At 45.0% G+C, this 16,905-nt stretch overlaps 1 protein-coding gene across 4 annotated transcripts in view; it reads right to left on the reverse strand.

Annotated features, from left to right (window-relative positions):
* LOC137358613 (LIM domain and actin-binding protein 1-like) overlaps positions 1-16,905 on the reverse strand; it is a 147,634-nt gene that overhangs the window by 73,973 nt on the left and 56,756 nt on the right. The gene's annotated exons all lie outside the window — the stretch shown is intronic.

Below are 16,905 nucleotides of genomic sequence, written 5' to 3' on the forward strand. Positions count from 1 at the left end.
CTTGACTACACTTTCTCAACTCCTTTTCCTTCCTACCCTGCCCCTCCTCCACCTGTAACTCTTCTGATGCCCTCTTCTGCTTTAATAGTTTCAGGTTTCTTGAGCAATTGTTTCCTTCTGCCCCACAGGCCCTCTATATCTCCATCCATCATGCAGATAGTCTCCTTGCTCTTCACATCTTCCTTGAACAGCGACCCAATCACTCTGGTTCAGCTCCACCATTCTGACTGGCTGAACAAGCTCCTACCTTCAACAACTTCTCATTTCCATTCACTTCCTCCAGATAAAAGGTGTTGCTATGGGAACCATGGGTTCCAGCTCTTCCTATCTTATTGTAGAATATGTGGAACACACAGTTCCAATCCTACTAAGACCTCCTCCTTGACCACTTCCTTGGTTACATTGACAAGTGCATTTCTGCTGCTTCCTCCTCTCATTTCAATCTTTAGAATAAAAACAGAAAGTGCTGGAAATACTCAGCAGGTCTGGCAGCATCTGTGGAGAGAGAAGCAGACTTAACATTTCAGGTCTGTGACCTTTCATCAGAACTGGCAAAGGTTAGAAAAAAATTAGGTTTTAAGTGAAAGGGGGGGGGGGGGGGTGGGGAGCGTTGGTGGGGAAGAGAACAAAAGGGAAGGTGTGTGATAGGGCAGAGAGCAGGAGAGATTAAATAACAAAGCTGTCATGGGACAAAGGCAGAGAAAATGTTAATGGTGGTGGTGAAAGACAAAGCATTAGTCCAGAGAGAGTGTTAATAGCGGAATAATGAGCAGCCCTGTCTACATGATAACAACAGGCACATGGTTAAAAAATAGAATTATCAACTAACAATTATTAACTCCAATTTCCATCCATCCTTCACTTTGTGATCCACCTCTGACTCTCCCCTACACTCATTCCCCAGTTGCTCCACTTTTCTTTCATTCATGGGGTGAGGGCATCACTGGCCAGCCCAGCATTTATTGCCCATTCCTAATTGCCCTTGAGAAGGTGGTGGTGAGCTGCCTTCTTGAACCGCTGCAGTCCATGTGGGGTAGGTAGACCCACAGTGCTGTTGGGAAGGGAGTTCCAGGATTTTGACCCAGCGACAGTGAAGGAACGGCGATATAGTTCCAAGTCAGGATGGTGTGTGATTTGGAGGGGAACTTGCAGGTGGTGTTCCCATGCATTTGCTGCCCTTGTCCTTCTAGTTGGTAGAGGTCACAGGTTTGGAAGGTGCTGTCTAAGGAGCCTTGGTGCGTTGCTGCAGTGCATCTTGTAGATGGTACACACTGCTGCCACTGTACGTCAGTGGTTGAAGGAGTAAATGTTTGTAGATGGGGTGCCAATGAAGCAGGATGCTTTGTCCTGGATGGTGTCAAGCTTCTTGAGTGTTGTTGGAGCTGCACTCATCCAGGCAAGTGGAGAGTATTCCATCACACTCCTGACTTGTGCCTTGTAGATAGTGGACAGGCTTTGGGGAGTCAGGAGGTGAGTTACTCGCTGCAGGATTCCTAGCCTCTGACCTGCTCTTGTAGCCATGGTATTTATATGGCTACTCCAGTTCAGTTTCTGGTCAATGGTAACCCCTAGACTGTTGATAGTTGGGGATTCAGCGATGGTAATGCCATTGAATGTCAAGGGGAGATGGTTAGATTCTCTCTTGTTGGAGATGGTCATTGCCTGGCACTTAAGTGGCAACTAACATTCGCGCCACACATCAGCCCAAGCCTGGATATTGTCCAAGTTTTGCTGCATTTCTACACGGACTGCTTCAGTATCTGAGGAGTTGCGAATGGTGCTGAACATTGCGCAACCTTCAGCGAACATCCCCACTTCTGACCTTATGATTGAAGGAAGGTCATTGATGAAGCAGCTGAAGATGGTTGGGCCTAGGACACTACCCTGAGGAACTCCTGCAGTGATGTCCTGGAGCTGAGATAATTGACCTCCAACAACCACAACCATCTTTCTTTGTGCTAGGTATGAGTCCAGCCAGAGGAAAGATTTCCCCAATTCCCATTGACTTCAGTTTTGCTAGGGCTCCTTGATGCCATACTCAGTCAAATGCTGCCTTGATGTCAAGGGCAGTCACTCTCTCCTCACCTGGAGTTCAGTTATTTTGTCCATGTTTGAACCAAGGCTGTAATGAGGTCAGGAGCTGAGTGGCCCTGGCGGAACCCAAACTGAGCAGGTTGTTGCTAAGCAAGTGCCGCTTGATGGCACTGTTGATGACACCTTCCATCACTTTACTGATAATTGAGAGTAGGCTGATTGGCCAGGTTGGACTTGTCCTGCTTTTTGTGCACAGGACATACTTGGACAATTTTCCACATTGCCAGGTCGATGCCAGTGTTTAGCTGTACTGGAAGAGCTTGACTCGGGGCACGGCAAGTTCTGGAGCACAGGTTTTCAGTACTATTGCTGGAATATTGTCAGGGCCCATAGCCTTTGCAGTTCCAGTGCCTTCAGTCGTTTCTTGATGTCACGCGGAGTGAATCAAATTGACTGAAGTCTGGCTTCTGTGATGCTGGGAACTTCAGGAGGAGGCCGAGATGGATCATCAACTAGGCACTTCTGGCTGAAGATTGTTGCAAATGCTTCAGCCTTATCTTTCGCACTGATGTGCTGGGCTCCCCCATCATTGAGGATGGGGATATTTGTGGAGCCACCTCCTCCAGTTAGTTGTTTAATTGTCCACCACCATTCACGGCTGGATGTGGCAGGACTGCAGAACTTAGATCTGATCCGTTGGTTATGGGATCGCTTAGCTCTGTCTATCGCATGCTGCTTATGCAGTTTGGCACGCAGATAGTCCTGTGTTGTAGCTTCACCATAGAAACATAGAAAAGAGGAGCAGTGGCGCAGTGGTTAGCACCGCAGCCTCACAGCTCCAGCGACCCGGGTTCAATTCTGGGTACTGCCTGTGTGGAGTTTGCAAGTTCTCCCTGTGTCTGCGTGGGTTTCCTCCGGGTGCTCCGGTTTCCTCCCACATGCCAAAGACTTGCAGCTTGATAGGTTAATTGGCCATTATAAATTGCCCCTAGTGTAGGTAGGTGGTAGGGAAATATAAGGACAGGTGGGGATGTGGTAAGGATATGGGATTAGTGTAGGGTTAGTATAAATGGGTGGTTGATGGTCGGCACAGACTCGGTGGGCCGAAGGGCCTGTTTCAGTGCTGTATGTCTAAACTAAAGTAGGCCATTCATTATGATCATGGCTGATCATCCAACTCAGTAGCCTATTCCGGCTTTCGCCCCATACCCTTTGATCCCTTTAGACCCAAGAGCTATATCTAACTCATTTTGAGGTACGCCTGGTGCTGCTCCTGGCATGCCCTCCTGCACTCTTCATTGAACCAGGGTTGGTCTCCTGGCTTGATGGTAATGGTAGAGTGGGGGTATGCTGGACCATGAGGTTACAGATTGTGGTTGAGTACTTCCACTTCCATTAAATGGATTCTGATGACCCAACTTGCTGCTTGACAGCTTCTGAAATATCCCCTCTCTTTGGCTGCTCAACAGGGGTCAACAGAACTCTCAGCCTGATCCTCCCCATTTCGCCCACTTCTGCCCTAACCCTCCCTTCATATTCAACCCTACTTACCTCTGACAGATCATCTTTCCAACATGATCCAGCTACCAAGCAAATCTTCCTCTTCCCTCCTTCCAATGGGACAGATTCCTGCAGATAACCTTGTTCACCTGTTTTTTTTATTCACTTCTGGGATGTGGGCATCACTGGCTAGGCCAGCATTTATTGCCCATCCCTAATTGCCTTGAACTGAGTGGCTTGCTGGGCCATTTCAGAGAGCAATTAAGAGTCAACCACATTGCTGTGGATCTGGAGTCACATGTCAGCCAGACCAGGTAAGGATGGCAGATTTCCTTCCCCAAAGGATATTAGTGAACCAGATGGGTTTTTACAACAATCGACAATGGTTTCATGGTCACCATTAGACTAACATTTTAATTCCAGATTTTTTATTAATTGAATTCAAGTTTCACCTTCTGCCATGATGGGATTCAAACCCATGTCTCCAGAGCATTAGCCAGGGTCTCTGGATTACTAGTCAGTGACATTACCACTACACCACCGCCTCCGCCACATAGCCTCCACTTCCAGCAGCCCTTCCTTGCGCACACAAAATACTTAACCATTCACCTCCTGCCACACCACTGTCCAAAGCACCTTCTATCCAAGGCAATTTACATGCACTTTTTTTAAAAAAACTACATTTACTGCTCACAGTGCTGCCTCTCCTGCACTGAAGAAAACTGAGGCATTTAGGCGACCACATTGCCAAATGCCCCTCTGTCCAATAGTGTGACCTTGGCATTCCTGTGGCGTGCCACTTTAACTCTCCCTCCTATTGCCTCTGACCTCTTGGCCTCCTACATTATTCCAACTTGGCTCAACAGCAAGTCATCTTTCCCCTGGGCATTTGCTGTACTTCATTGACTGTGAAGTGCTTTGGGATAGCGAGGTTGTGAAAGGTGCTAAATACAGAAGAAAAAGACAGACTTGCATTTATATAGCGCTTTCCACGACCTGAAAATGCTCCAAAGGACCTTACAGCCATTGAAGTAATTTTGAAGTGCAGTTTTGATTACGCTCCTGTCTTCGCCTTGGGACAAGTTTGCTCTGTTAAAAACATGCTATATAAATGCAAGTAGTTGTTCTCATCACGGTTTTAATGTTAGCCATGTACAAATGCATATTTTTTTATGCATCTTGGTCTGAACACTGACTTTAGTAATTCCAGAACCAAGCTCCCTACCCCAATTTTCTTTGCAACACAAGCTGACGGTTGGGATGGGAAGAGGGATAGCTGGTTGACCTTTCATGTAGGTATTCACACTATTTTTCAGATTGCAGTTGCAGCCTTGGGCAGGTGGGGGGGGGGGGGGGGGGGGGGAAGAGAGAGAACGATCTGCAGCGAGGGTATTGTTTGCTTTCTCCCCCCTCTTTTTGGGACTAACAAACCTGGTGTGCGTTTCCATTTCAGATCCCCGCAAATGTGGGTTTGTTTTACTTTCCCCCGCACGCGCGCACCCCCGTGCCCCCCACCTTTGATTGCCTTGTCCCATGCATATGCCTCTTGCAGGTCTTTTCACTATCTTGGCTATTCACATTGTCTTTTGTTCATTTAATGCCTGTATCTTACCTGACCAAGAAGTAATTTTAATTTCAGCTTTCTATTCAGCAATTTCGGTCATTCAATCCATGAACTTCCTCTTTCTGATTTTGAGCACCTGTTTCCCTGGTCCTCTCCCCACTCCGCCCCCTGTCCTTCTAACTTTCATTCTGGCAAAGGGTTACACACAAAACTGGTCCTTTCCAGTTACAGGTGTTGACTCATCTGTGCATGTCAACCACTTTCATTTTCAAAATCAATAGCATTTGCATGTTTTTTCTTTAACAATATTACCCATTTAACCCACTAATTGCTAACCGATGGGGAATTTCCAGGTGATTGCTCACAAACACCTGACTCATTAGTAGTAATCTGCCATTTACATCAAGCCTGAAGCAGGAAAGGTGACCAGTTTGCCAACTGGAAGCATTGGGTTACTTCCATTTGGTTTTAGAATATTCCTCGATGTCTTTGTGCGAAAAGTCAAATACTGTCCCCATCACTTAGACTTATCCCAGACAGCCACCTATTATTGGGCAAATGGCACTGACAAGCAGTGGAGATTGTATTTCCATTGTTACCACATTCTCAAGCAAAGAGCTGATTTTGTGTTCCACAGTTCAGGCCCCAAGACCCATTCCTACAACAATCACGACAATTCAAAAAGTACTTAAATAGCTGTAAAGCACTTGGGACAGCTTGAGGTCGTGAACAGCATTATATAAATGCAAGTTCTTCCTTTATTTCCATGCAAATTAAAATTCAAACAGGAACCCTCTCAAGGGAGCCTAAAGGCAGGGGAAGGTCCAGGTTCACAGTCCAGCAAGACAAAACCACTTTGCTGACTACTGTGTGGCAATCAGCTGCCTCGTGCACCAGTGGCCAAAGAGATACAAGCACCCCAGACTGCGAGCAACGTCATTCATTCTACAAGGGGCAGCACCACCAGAAGCATGGGTTAAGACCACCTCCTTTGGGCACTGCGGACTCATTTCTCGTAGCACCTACATCATTCAGGTTGTTGGTGTGCTGCTAAATCTGCAGCAATTGCTGGTAGCAAAGAATAGTCGCAATGTTCAAGTAACCAGTTACAGCTAGATCAGGAATAAACAACTTCATTTAATGTTGAACAGGTTTGTGACAAGAATAGCTTAAAAAAAAAACAATTTTTCGCAACAAATCTGTGGAAGGAACATTATCCCAGAATTATTCTTTTCAAATTAATGGAGCATACTGAAAGGATGAGATGGTTGTTAATGGGAAATGACATCAAGCATCAGTTTTAAGTGATCCCAGGTCAGATACAACACAAATTACAGAATTAAAAAAGGTCCCTCTTCTCGCCCATGCCTACAAAGGAGTGACTTCACTTCCAAAGTAATTCATTGGTAGAAAGGCACTTTAGGAATTCCTGACATGACGAAATGCACTCTGTCTATTTTTGCTTCAACACTGCCCCCAATACCCCTCGGGGAACATTCCCCATTGTGACACCAGTGTAAAAATTTACTTCAATTTTCTCCCTCCCTCTCAAAGGCTGACTCATACAAGGATACAGTTCCATGGGCGCTGGCAGCCAATAATATTTTGCCCAAGTAACTATTCTTTGTTATTAGAAGCTGGTCGATGTAATCAATTGAGATCAGCATTTTTAATCCAAACCTTTTCTTCCAAACAAGGTATTTGGGGTTTCCAGTTTAAAAGCCTGTATACCAGACTGCTGAGTCTGTCAATCATTAACCCATCATTGCGGACATTCTCGTACTTTTGTATTGCCAATGATGTCTTGCTTGGAAAACAAAAAGTACAAAAGTGCAATAAAACTGCTGTTATTGCACAGAATTCATACTCTGCGACTGCCATTGTAAGTGTTTCCCTCTATTTGGGGACTGTCCCCCTTTTCACTTTTAAATCTGCAGTCATTACCCTCTCCTCAAAAAAACCCACCCTTGACTTCTCTGTCCTTGCAAACTACCATCTCATCTCTCATCCTCTCCAAAGTCCTTGAAAACATCACCTCCCATAGATACACGTGTTGGGGACTGTAGTATTTTAGTAATTTGTACCATAGAAGCATAGAAAAATTATGAAACAGGACGCCATTCAGCCCATCGTGTCTGCGCCAGCCGAAAAAACTAGCTGCCCAATCTAATCCCACCTTCCAGCACCTAGTCCATAGCCTTGCAGGTTACAGCACTTCATGGACATGTCCAGGTAACTTTTAAAAGAATTGAGGGCTTCTGCCTCCTCCACCATTCCTGGCAGTGAATTCCAGACACCCACCACCCTCTGGGTGAAAAAGCTTTTCCTTATGTCATCTCCAATCCTTCTACCAATCACCTTAAATCTCCGCTAGGGGAAACAGGTCCTTCCTGTATACTCTATCTAGGCCCCTCAATTTTTTACACCTCTATTAAGTCACCCCTCAGCCTCCTCAGTTCCAAGGAAAACAACCCTAGCCGATCCAATCTTTCCTCACAGCTGCAACTTTCAAGTCTGGCAACATTCTTGTAAATCTCCTCTGTAATCTCTCCAGAGCAATTATGTCCTTTCTGTAATGTGGTGACCAGAACTGTACACAATACTCCAGCTGTGGCCTAACCAGCGTTTTATACAGTTCCAGAATTACATCCCTGTTTTTGAATTCTATACGTCAGCCAATAAAGGAAAGCATTCCATATGCCTTCTTCACCACTCTATCTACATGTCCTGCCACCTTCAGGGAGCTGTGGACATGCACTCCAAGGTCTCTCACTTCTTCTACACCTCTCAATATCCTCCCATTTCTTGTGTATTCACTGAAGTCAGCATCTTACATTCTCAACAAGATTATTTTGGGGTGTAGGAGCTTACAATAAGCACAGACAGAGTGCAGCAGATGTTGGAGGATTGCGGTGGGACTGACAAAAGAGAAAAAATTATTTTAGCTTTTGGAGTTGCAAGGTACTTCAAAAGCAGCCATGCACATCTGTGAGCACACTCTGGAGTACATTGTTCCAAGACTTTTTTTTTTGATTACAGTTGAATTTTCATTGACCTCCAAGGAACTTCCCTTGGCTTTACAGTAAACTGAGAATTCTGACTTCCCCTCAAAAAGCCTTTTAATTAACTTCATTGGCACTCATTCTATAAAGGTGAGTAGATGTGGGAATTTTTGTAGAATAAATTGTCCTTTGGGAAAATGCCAGAGATGATTTTTGTGGCTGTGTGTGGGTGTAGAGTGGAGCAACTATTCTGGTTAAAACTTAATTTAAAAGTAGTAGTACCGGATGCCTCCTGTCTGCAAACGTGAACTAGTTCTGAGGAAACCAGTTTCAAACAGGTGTAAATTTTATTTATGAATCTATCCAGAAGCTTCCCGGATGGCTCATTTGACACGTTCCTGGTGTCCAGTGAGAATGGACAGGAAAGTTCCAGGTTTGATCCCTGCCCTGTGAGATTGGGTTATCAATCTTAAATAGGGCAACAGTTTAGTTTAGTTTAGAGATACAGCACTGAAACAGGCCCTTCGGCCCACCGAGTCTGTGCCGACCATCAACCACCCATTTATACTAATCCTACACTAATTCCATATTCCTACCACATCCCCATCTGTCCCTATATTTCCCTACCACCTACCCATACTAGGGGCAATTGCTAAAGGCCAATTTACCTATCAACCTGCAAGTCTTTGGCATGTGGGAGGAAACCGGAACACCCGGAGGAAACCCACGCAAACACAGGGAGAACTTGCAAACTCCACACAGGCAGTACCCAGAATTGAACCCGGGTCGCTGGAGCTGTGAGGCTGCAGTGCTAACCACTGCGCCACTGTGCCGCCTTGGGGGGGAAAAGTGGTGAGAAAAATCAGCCAGGGTTCCAGCAGAGGGGGAGAGGTGAGAAGGGGAAATCAGTTTTGGCACTGATGCCACCCACACTCAAATAGTCTAACAACATTCATATTGACAACCCACTCTTTAATGAAAGTGAAATCACAAATGAGAATTAAATGACTGACAGATAAGTGTCTTTAAGATACTCTCTACAGGTCCTCATTAGGTGGCAAAAGTCCCTGCTTGATTGAAGTGGGTGTTTTTTTTAATTATTAGGCTGTAACCTAAAATTTACTTTGAGTAGGAAAAATTTTTCTAAGGAGACGTGTATAGCTGTGTCACCATAAAAAAAACATATCCTTTCTAGAAACTAGTTGATCTGTGGCATTGCTTCCAATAAATCAGATGTCTGTCGCTTTTAAGAACAGGAGGGCTGCATCATGGAAACACAAAATGCCTTGCTTAATAGTTGACCAATGGAATTGGCCATGGGCAGAGCTTTAAAAAAATTCTCTATCTCCACGAAGCTTCCATTTAATTTTATTCATCACTCTGCAAAATACACACTTTCGGTCACCCCTGGTTTTCTGGGCTGTCTCCACTCTACAAATCTGTCCTCAACTGAAACTTCTCCTCCACACACCTGTTCATCTTTTTAGTCTCTTTCTCTACATCTACTAGAGATTGTCTTTCACCCGTGTTCTGCTGACCTCGAATCTCCTCCAGCTGCATAACCCTCATATCTGCACTCTTCTAATTCCAGCTTTCTGAGCCTCCTAGATTTCAATTACGACACCACTGGTAGCCATGCCGAAATCTGCCTAGGCCCCAAGCTCTACAATTCCCTCCCTAAAACTCTCCCCACCCCCCCCCCACTCCCCCAATGTTTTGGTCAAAACTTTTGTCCTAATATCTCCTTATGTGGCTGTGTCAAATGTTTTTTTATGATCCTCATGTTAGGTGCCTTAGGTCATTTTATTACATTAAAAAAGCGCTATATAAATAGAAATTGTTGCATTACAGCCTTGGTTCAAACATGGACAAAAGGGCTGAACTCAAGAGGTGAGGTGAGAGTGACTGCCCTTGACATCAAGGCAGCATTTGACCGAGTATGGCATCAATGAGCCCTAGCAAAACTGAGGTCAATGGGAATCAGGGGGAAAACCCTCCGCTGGCTGGAGTCACACCTAGCGCAAAGGAAGATGGTTGTGGTTGTTGGAGGTCAATCATCTGAGCTCCAGGACATCACTGCAGGAGCTCCTCAGGGTAGTGTCCTAGGCCCAACCATCTTCAGCTGCTTCATCAATGACCTTCCTTCAATCATAACGTCAGAAGTGGGGATGTTCGCTGATGATTGCACAATGTTCAGCACCATTCGTGACTCCTCAGATACTGAAGCAGTCCGTGTAGAAATGCAGCAAGACCTGGACAATATCCAGGCTTGGGCTGATAAGTGGCAAGTAACATTCGCGCCACACAAGTGCCAGGCAATGACCATCTCCAACAAGAGAGAATCTAACCATCTCCCCTTGACATTCAACAGCATTACCATCGCTGAATCCACCACTTTCAACATCCTAGGGGCTACCATTGACCAGAAACTGAACTGGAGTAGCCATATGAATACCGTGGCTACAAGAGCAGGTCAGAGGCTAGGAATCCTGAGGCGAGTAACTCACCTCCTGACTCCCCAAAGCCTGTCCACCATCTACAAGGCACAAGTCAGGAGTTGATGGAATACTCTCCACTTGCCTGGATGGGTGCAGCTCCAACAACACTCAAGAAGCTCGACACCATCCAGGACAAAGCAGCCCGCTTGATTGGCACCCCATCTACAAACATTCACTCCCTCCACCACCAACGCACAGTGGCAGCAGTGTGTACCATCTACAAGATGCACTGCAGCAATGCACCAAGGCTCCTTAGACAGCACCTTCCAAACCCGCGACCTCTACCACCTCGAAGGACAAGAGCAGCAGATGCATGGGAACACCACCACCTGCAAGTATCTGCCTCACATTGGTGCTTTCTCACATGGGCATAATTGAGGTTGGGAAGGGTGTGTGTGGGATTTTTATGTACCTCACATTCTGTGGAGCACCCCACTGCCCGCATTATTATTCTTAATTACTAGGTGAATATATAATATGCAGTGAACATTGACTTTGTGAATTGAATTACACATCAGCTGAAAGTTAATCTAGCTTGAGCCATTTGTCAGGACTGGCCTCAAGATTTCCAGTTCTGACCTTAACCACTGCTCCCATTTTTCTCTAGGACAGGAGGTGCTGGTAATGGAAGATGGCTGCATCAGAGCCACTAGCAATGGAGAAGGTGTGGACGTGCTGAGAATCTCCTATCGGTGGTAGTCCATACCCCCAGGGCCTACCTGCCTTTCGTCCACCACATTCCCAGGCCACGGGAAGCATCGTCTTGTGCCAGATTTTCTCCTGTCCTCTATTCAGTTGGAACCATTTACACCTCCTCTGGACCTATTTGTTTTGTTTCTATATTTGTCTCATTATCACTTCCTTTTGCCTTGCACCATCAACACTTTTGACATTTAATTGCTCCTGTCCTCCTCTCCCTTTTGTCCTTTCCATACCCCACTTTGCCCTGGCTCTGTACTTGCTTAAATACTGTTCATCTCTAGCATCTTCCAGTCCTGATGAAAGGTCAGCAACCTGAAATATTAACTGTTTTTCTCTCTACACAGATGCTGCCTGATCGTTTGAGTATTTCCAGCATTTTCTGTTTTTAATTCGGATTACCGGAATTCAGTTTCTCTAATCTCTAATGGCGTGCCTTAAGTTACACAGAAGCTGTCTGTTGAAAGTGGAGTTGCTGTGAGTTCTGTAGGAAAGAAAGAACTTGCATTTATATAGCACCTTTCACAACCTCAGGATGTCCCAAAGTGCTTCACAGCAGTAGGCCATTCAACCCATTGTTTGTGTTTTGAAGTGTAGTCACTGTTGTAAGCACCTAGAAGGACAAGGGCAGCAGACGCATGGGAACACCACCACCTGCAAGGTCCCCTCCAAGTCACACACCATCCTGACTTGGAACTATATCGCCGTTCCTTCACTGTCGCTGGGTCAAAATCCTGGAACCCCCTTCTTAACAGCACTGTGGGTCTACCTACACCACATGGACTGCAGTGGTTCAAGAAGGCAGCTCACCACCACCATTTTCTCAAGGGCAATTAGGGATGGGCAATAAATGCTAGCCTGGCCAGTGACACCTACATCCCAGGAATGAATTTAAAAAAAAATTCCCCCCACCCACCCTTGTCTGCTTTTCCCTCTTAACTGCAATGAAGGCAGTCCTGGGACTCCAAACCTCAATAGCCGCAGAAGTGATCTCATTTCTCTCTGGCTGTTGGGGGAGTTAGGATGTGAATCAACTCACCACCTTTGCCTTTGGGGGGTGGGGTGACACAGCACAGCTGGAATTCAGCTCTAGCTGTAGAACCATTGTTCCTGTATTCTGCATTTATTAGTTTAAGTTGGGGTGTGGGTGGGGTAAAAGACAATATATTACTTGCATGCAGTGTACTGCTGCATTATAATTGCATTACATTATTATTGCTGTCCAGAACCCAGGATCGGTTGGCTTGAAAGCTGGGAGGCGATGAGATCACTGCTGAAATAAGTCAGAAGTTTGCTGATATTTGTTTTCCAATTACTAAATCACCAGAAGGAAAACTAACTGAGGTAACCACAGCAATACAAAATGGATGTTTGTTTAGTGCAATCACCAATCCAGTTCCAAACAAACATTACAAACACTGCCCAGAATATCCCAAAAGACTCCCAAGTAGGGTCTAGTTAGTCGGAGTACCCATAAGACAACTGCACTACACTCCAGCTCACTTATATCTGCTGCGATAAATTGGGGTTGCATGAATTCCGAATGTATTTAATGCAGTAGAGGTGTTGAGGAAGATTTTAAGTCAGACACAGAGTGACAGCCTATGACAGCAGGGTGCAAACATCAGCAAGAAAGCCCACCACCAGCACCAGCAACCCAGTAGCAGTCCAGCTCCATTCCAGAGAGAGGGTAGGCTTGTGCAGAGAAAAGCTTTTGGTCAGGATTTTTAAAAAGAACAAGTAGATTCATGCTCCCTTAATTGATTGTTTAATATTTATCATGCTATAAATTAAAATGGTTATATATATGATCAGTGGCTTAAAAAGTAAGGCAGTCAAAAGAAGGTGGAGGAAAACTTTAAGCTCCACTCCAAGACGCTCCTTAAACCCTATGCCTTAGACCAAGCTTTTGGTCACCTGTCCTGATGGCTCCTCATATGGCTGAGTGTCAAATTTGTTTTGACAGTGCTCCTGTGAAACACCTTGGGACATTTTAATACCTTAATGGCACCATATAAATGCAAGTTGTTGTTGTTCTCGGTGAATGCACACCATGAGACAACAATTGGTCTTAAAGCATTAGCCATGGCTCAGTGGCAGCATTTTCATCTGAGTCAGAAAATCATGGGTTCAAGTCCCATTCCAGAAACTTGAGCACAAAATCTAGGCTGACAATCCCAGTGGAGTAATGGGAGAGTGATAGACTGTCGGAATGACCATCTTTCAGATGAGATGTCAAACTGAGGCCCCATCTGTCCTCTCAGATGGGCATAAAAAGATTCCATGGCATTATCTGAAGAGCAGGGGAGTTCCTCCCAGTGTCCCGGCCATTATTTCTATCCCTCAACCAACATCACGAAAAACAGATCATCTAATTATTACAATGCTGTTTGTGAGAAATTTGATGCAAATTGACTGCCACGTTTTCTACATTCCAACAGTGACTACACTTCAGAAGTACTTCATTGGCTGTGAAGCACTTTGGCACATCCTGAGGATGTGAAAGGGGCAATGAAAATGCAAGTCTTCCTTTCATTGTATTAACACAAGAAATAGGAGAGGTAGACCATATGGCCCATCAAACCTGCTCTGCCATTCAATACAATCATGGCTGATCTTGGGCTTCAACTGTGCCCACTCACCATATCCCTCAATTCCCTGCGAGACCAAAAATCCATCTATCCCAGCCTTAAATGTATTAAATGATGGGGCAACCACAACCCTCTGGGATAGAGAATTCCAAAGATTCACAACCCCGAGTGATTAATTTCTCATCTCAGTCCTGAATGATCGGCCCCTTATCCTGAGACTGTGTCCCTGTGTTCTAGATTCCCCGACCAGTGGAAACAATCTCTCAGCTTCTCCCCGATCAAGCCCTTTCAGAATCTTGTATGCTTCAATTAGATCATCTCTCGTTCTTCTAAACTCCAGAGAACACAGGCCCAATTTACTCAGCCTATCATAGGACAACCCCCTCATCCCAGGGATAAATTTAGTAAATCTTCACTGCACCACCTCCAGTGCAAGTATATCCTTTCTTAAATGTGGAGACCAAAACTACACACAGTATTCAGCACGGTCTCACCAAAGCCCTGTACAGTTTTAGTAAGACTTCTTTATTCCTGTACTCCAATCCCCTTGCAATAAAGGCCACATGCCATTTGCCTTCCTAATAGCCTGCTGCACCTGCATGTTAACTTTGAGTTCCTTGTACAAATACCAAGTCTCTCTGAACATCAACACTTACCAGTTTCACACCTTTTCAAAAATATTCTGCTTTTCTATTTTTCCGACCAAAGAGAACAACTTCACACTTCCCTACATTATACTCCGTTTGCATCTTGTTGCCCACTAACTTAACCTGTCTATATCTCTTTGCAGCCTCTCTATGTCTTCCCCGCAGCTTACCTTTCCACTGAACTTTGTATCATCAGCAAACATTACTCTGTCTCTTCAGAGTGTAAATAGCTGAGGCCCCAGTACTGATCCTTGCAGCACCCCACTTGAAAATGCCCCATTTATGCCCACTCTCTGCTTCCTGTTAAACAATCCTCTATCCACGCCAATATATTACTCCAAACACCATGAGCCCTTATCTTGCCTACTAATCTTTTATGTGGTTCCTTATCAAATGCCTTTTGAAAATCCAGGTATACTACATCTACTGGTTCCCCTTGATCTACCCGACTAGTTACATCCTCAAAAAACTCTAATTTGTCAAACAGGATTTCCCTTTAGTAAAACCATGCTGACTTGTTCTAATCATACTATGCTTTTCAAGTGCAATGTTAAGACTTCTTTAATAATAGTTTCCAGCATCTTCCCAATGACTGATGTTAGACTAACTGGCCTGTAGTTCCCTGTTTTCTCTCTACCTCATTTCTTGAAAAGGAGTGTAACATTTGCCAACTTCCAATCTGACAGGACCATTCCTGAATCTAAGGAATTCTGGAAAATCATAGCCAGCGCATCACTATCTCTGCAGCTATCACTTTTAGAACCCTAGGGTGCAGGCCATCTGGCCCTGGGGACTTGTCAGCTTTTAGTCCCTTAAGTTTCTCCAATACTTTTCTTGGCTGATATCAATTTCCTCACTTTTTAGATCCTAGGTTACTGCCTATTTCTGATATGGAACTGGTGTCTTCTGCTATGAAGACAGACACAAAATACTTGTTCAATGCCTCTGCCATTTCCTCATTCCCCACGATGATTTCTCTGTCTCTGCCTCTAAAGGGACCAACGTCTACTTTAGCAACTCTCTTTCTTTTTATGTACTTATAAAAGCTCTTACAATCTGTTTTTATATTGTTGGCTAGTTTACTCTCATTCTATTTTTTCCCATTTTATCAACTTTTTGGTGTCCCTTTGCTGGTTTCTAATACACTCCCACTCCTCAGACTTGCTACTATTTTTTGCGACATTGTTTTAGAGATTCCACAAACTGGTCAATCTGGTTCTATTGGACATGTGCAATTTAAAAACAAAATTGCAGATGCAAGTTCAAATATGTTCTAAAAGAAACGTACCTCAATCTCAAACATCCGAGAAAAACGTGATCACAAAGCCTGGAATAGGACAGATCCTTCCAGCTAGCAGACAGATGTGGCTTTCTTTCATCAGCCTAAGCTAGATTTGAACACAGGCTGAAGATCAAAGTCCAGTATCCAACCTATTGTTCAAGATAATACTTCTGATTCCAGCATCAAGTGTGCAAAACATACTACTAACTAGAGTTGCCAACTCTAATTGGTTGCATTCCTGGAGGCTTGATCATGCAACATGTCCGCAAAAGAAACAGGACAAATCCAATCCTGCCAATTACCACCCATCCACCTACTCTCCAATCATCAGCAAAGTGATGGAAAGGGTTGTCGACAGTGATATCAAGCGGCACTTGCTCCGCAATAACCTACTCACTGACACTCAGTTTGGGCTCCACCAGGGCCACTCAGCTCCTGACCTCAGCCATGATCTTTTTTGAATGGCGAGCCAGCCCAAAGGGCTGAACGGCCTACTCCTGCTCCTATTTTCTATGTTTCTATATTACAGCCTTGGTTCAAACATGGACAAAAGAGCTGAATTCCAGAGGTGAGGTGAGAGTGACAGCCCTTGACATCAAGGCAGCATTTGACCGAGTATGGCATCAAGGAGCCCTAGCAAAACTGAGGTCAATGGGAAATCGGGGGAAAATGTCCACTAATTGGAGTCATACCTAGCACGAATGAAGATGGTTGTGGTTGTCGGAGGCCAAGCATCTCAGCTCCAACAGCAGGTCAGAGGCTGGGAATTCTGCAGCGAGTAACTCACCTGCTGTCTCCCCAAAGCCTGTCTACCACCTACAAGGCACAAGTCAGGAGTGTGATGGAATACTCTCCGCTTGCCTGGATGGGTGCAGCTCCAACACTCAAAAGATCGACACCATCCAGGACAAAGCAGCCCGCTTGAGCGGCACCCCATCCACCACCTTAAACAATCACTCCCTCCATCACCCAGCGCACAGTGGCAGCAGTGTGTACCACCATACAAGATGCACTGCAACAACTCAACAAGCCTCCTTCGACAGCACTTCTAAACTCACAACTCTACCACCTAGAAGACAAGGACAGCA

This window comes from Heterodontus francisci, chromosome X (genome assembly GCF_036365525.1).
Source record: "Heterodontus francisci isolate sHetFra1 chromosome X, sHetFra1.hap1, whole genome shotgun sequence".
In the NCBI taxonomy this organism is placed as follows: Eukaryota; Metazoa; Chordata; class Chondrichthyes; order Heterodontiformes; family Heterodontidae; genus Heterodontus; species Heterodontus francisci.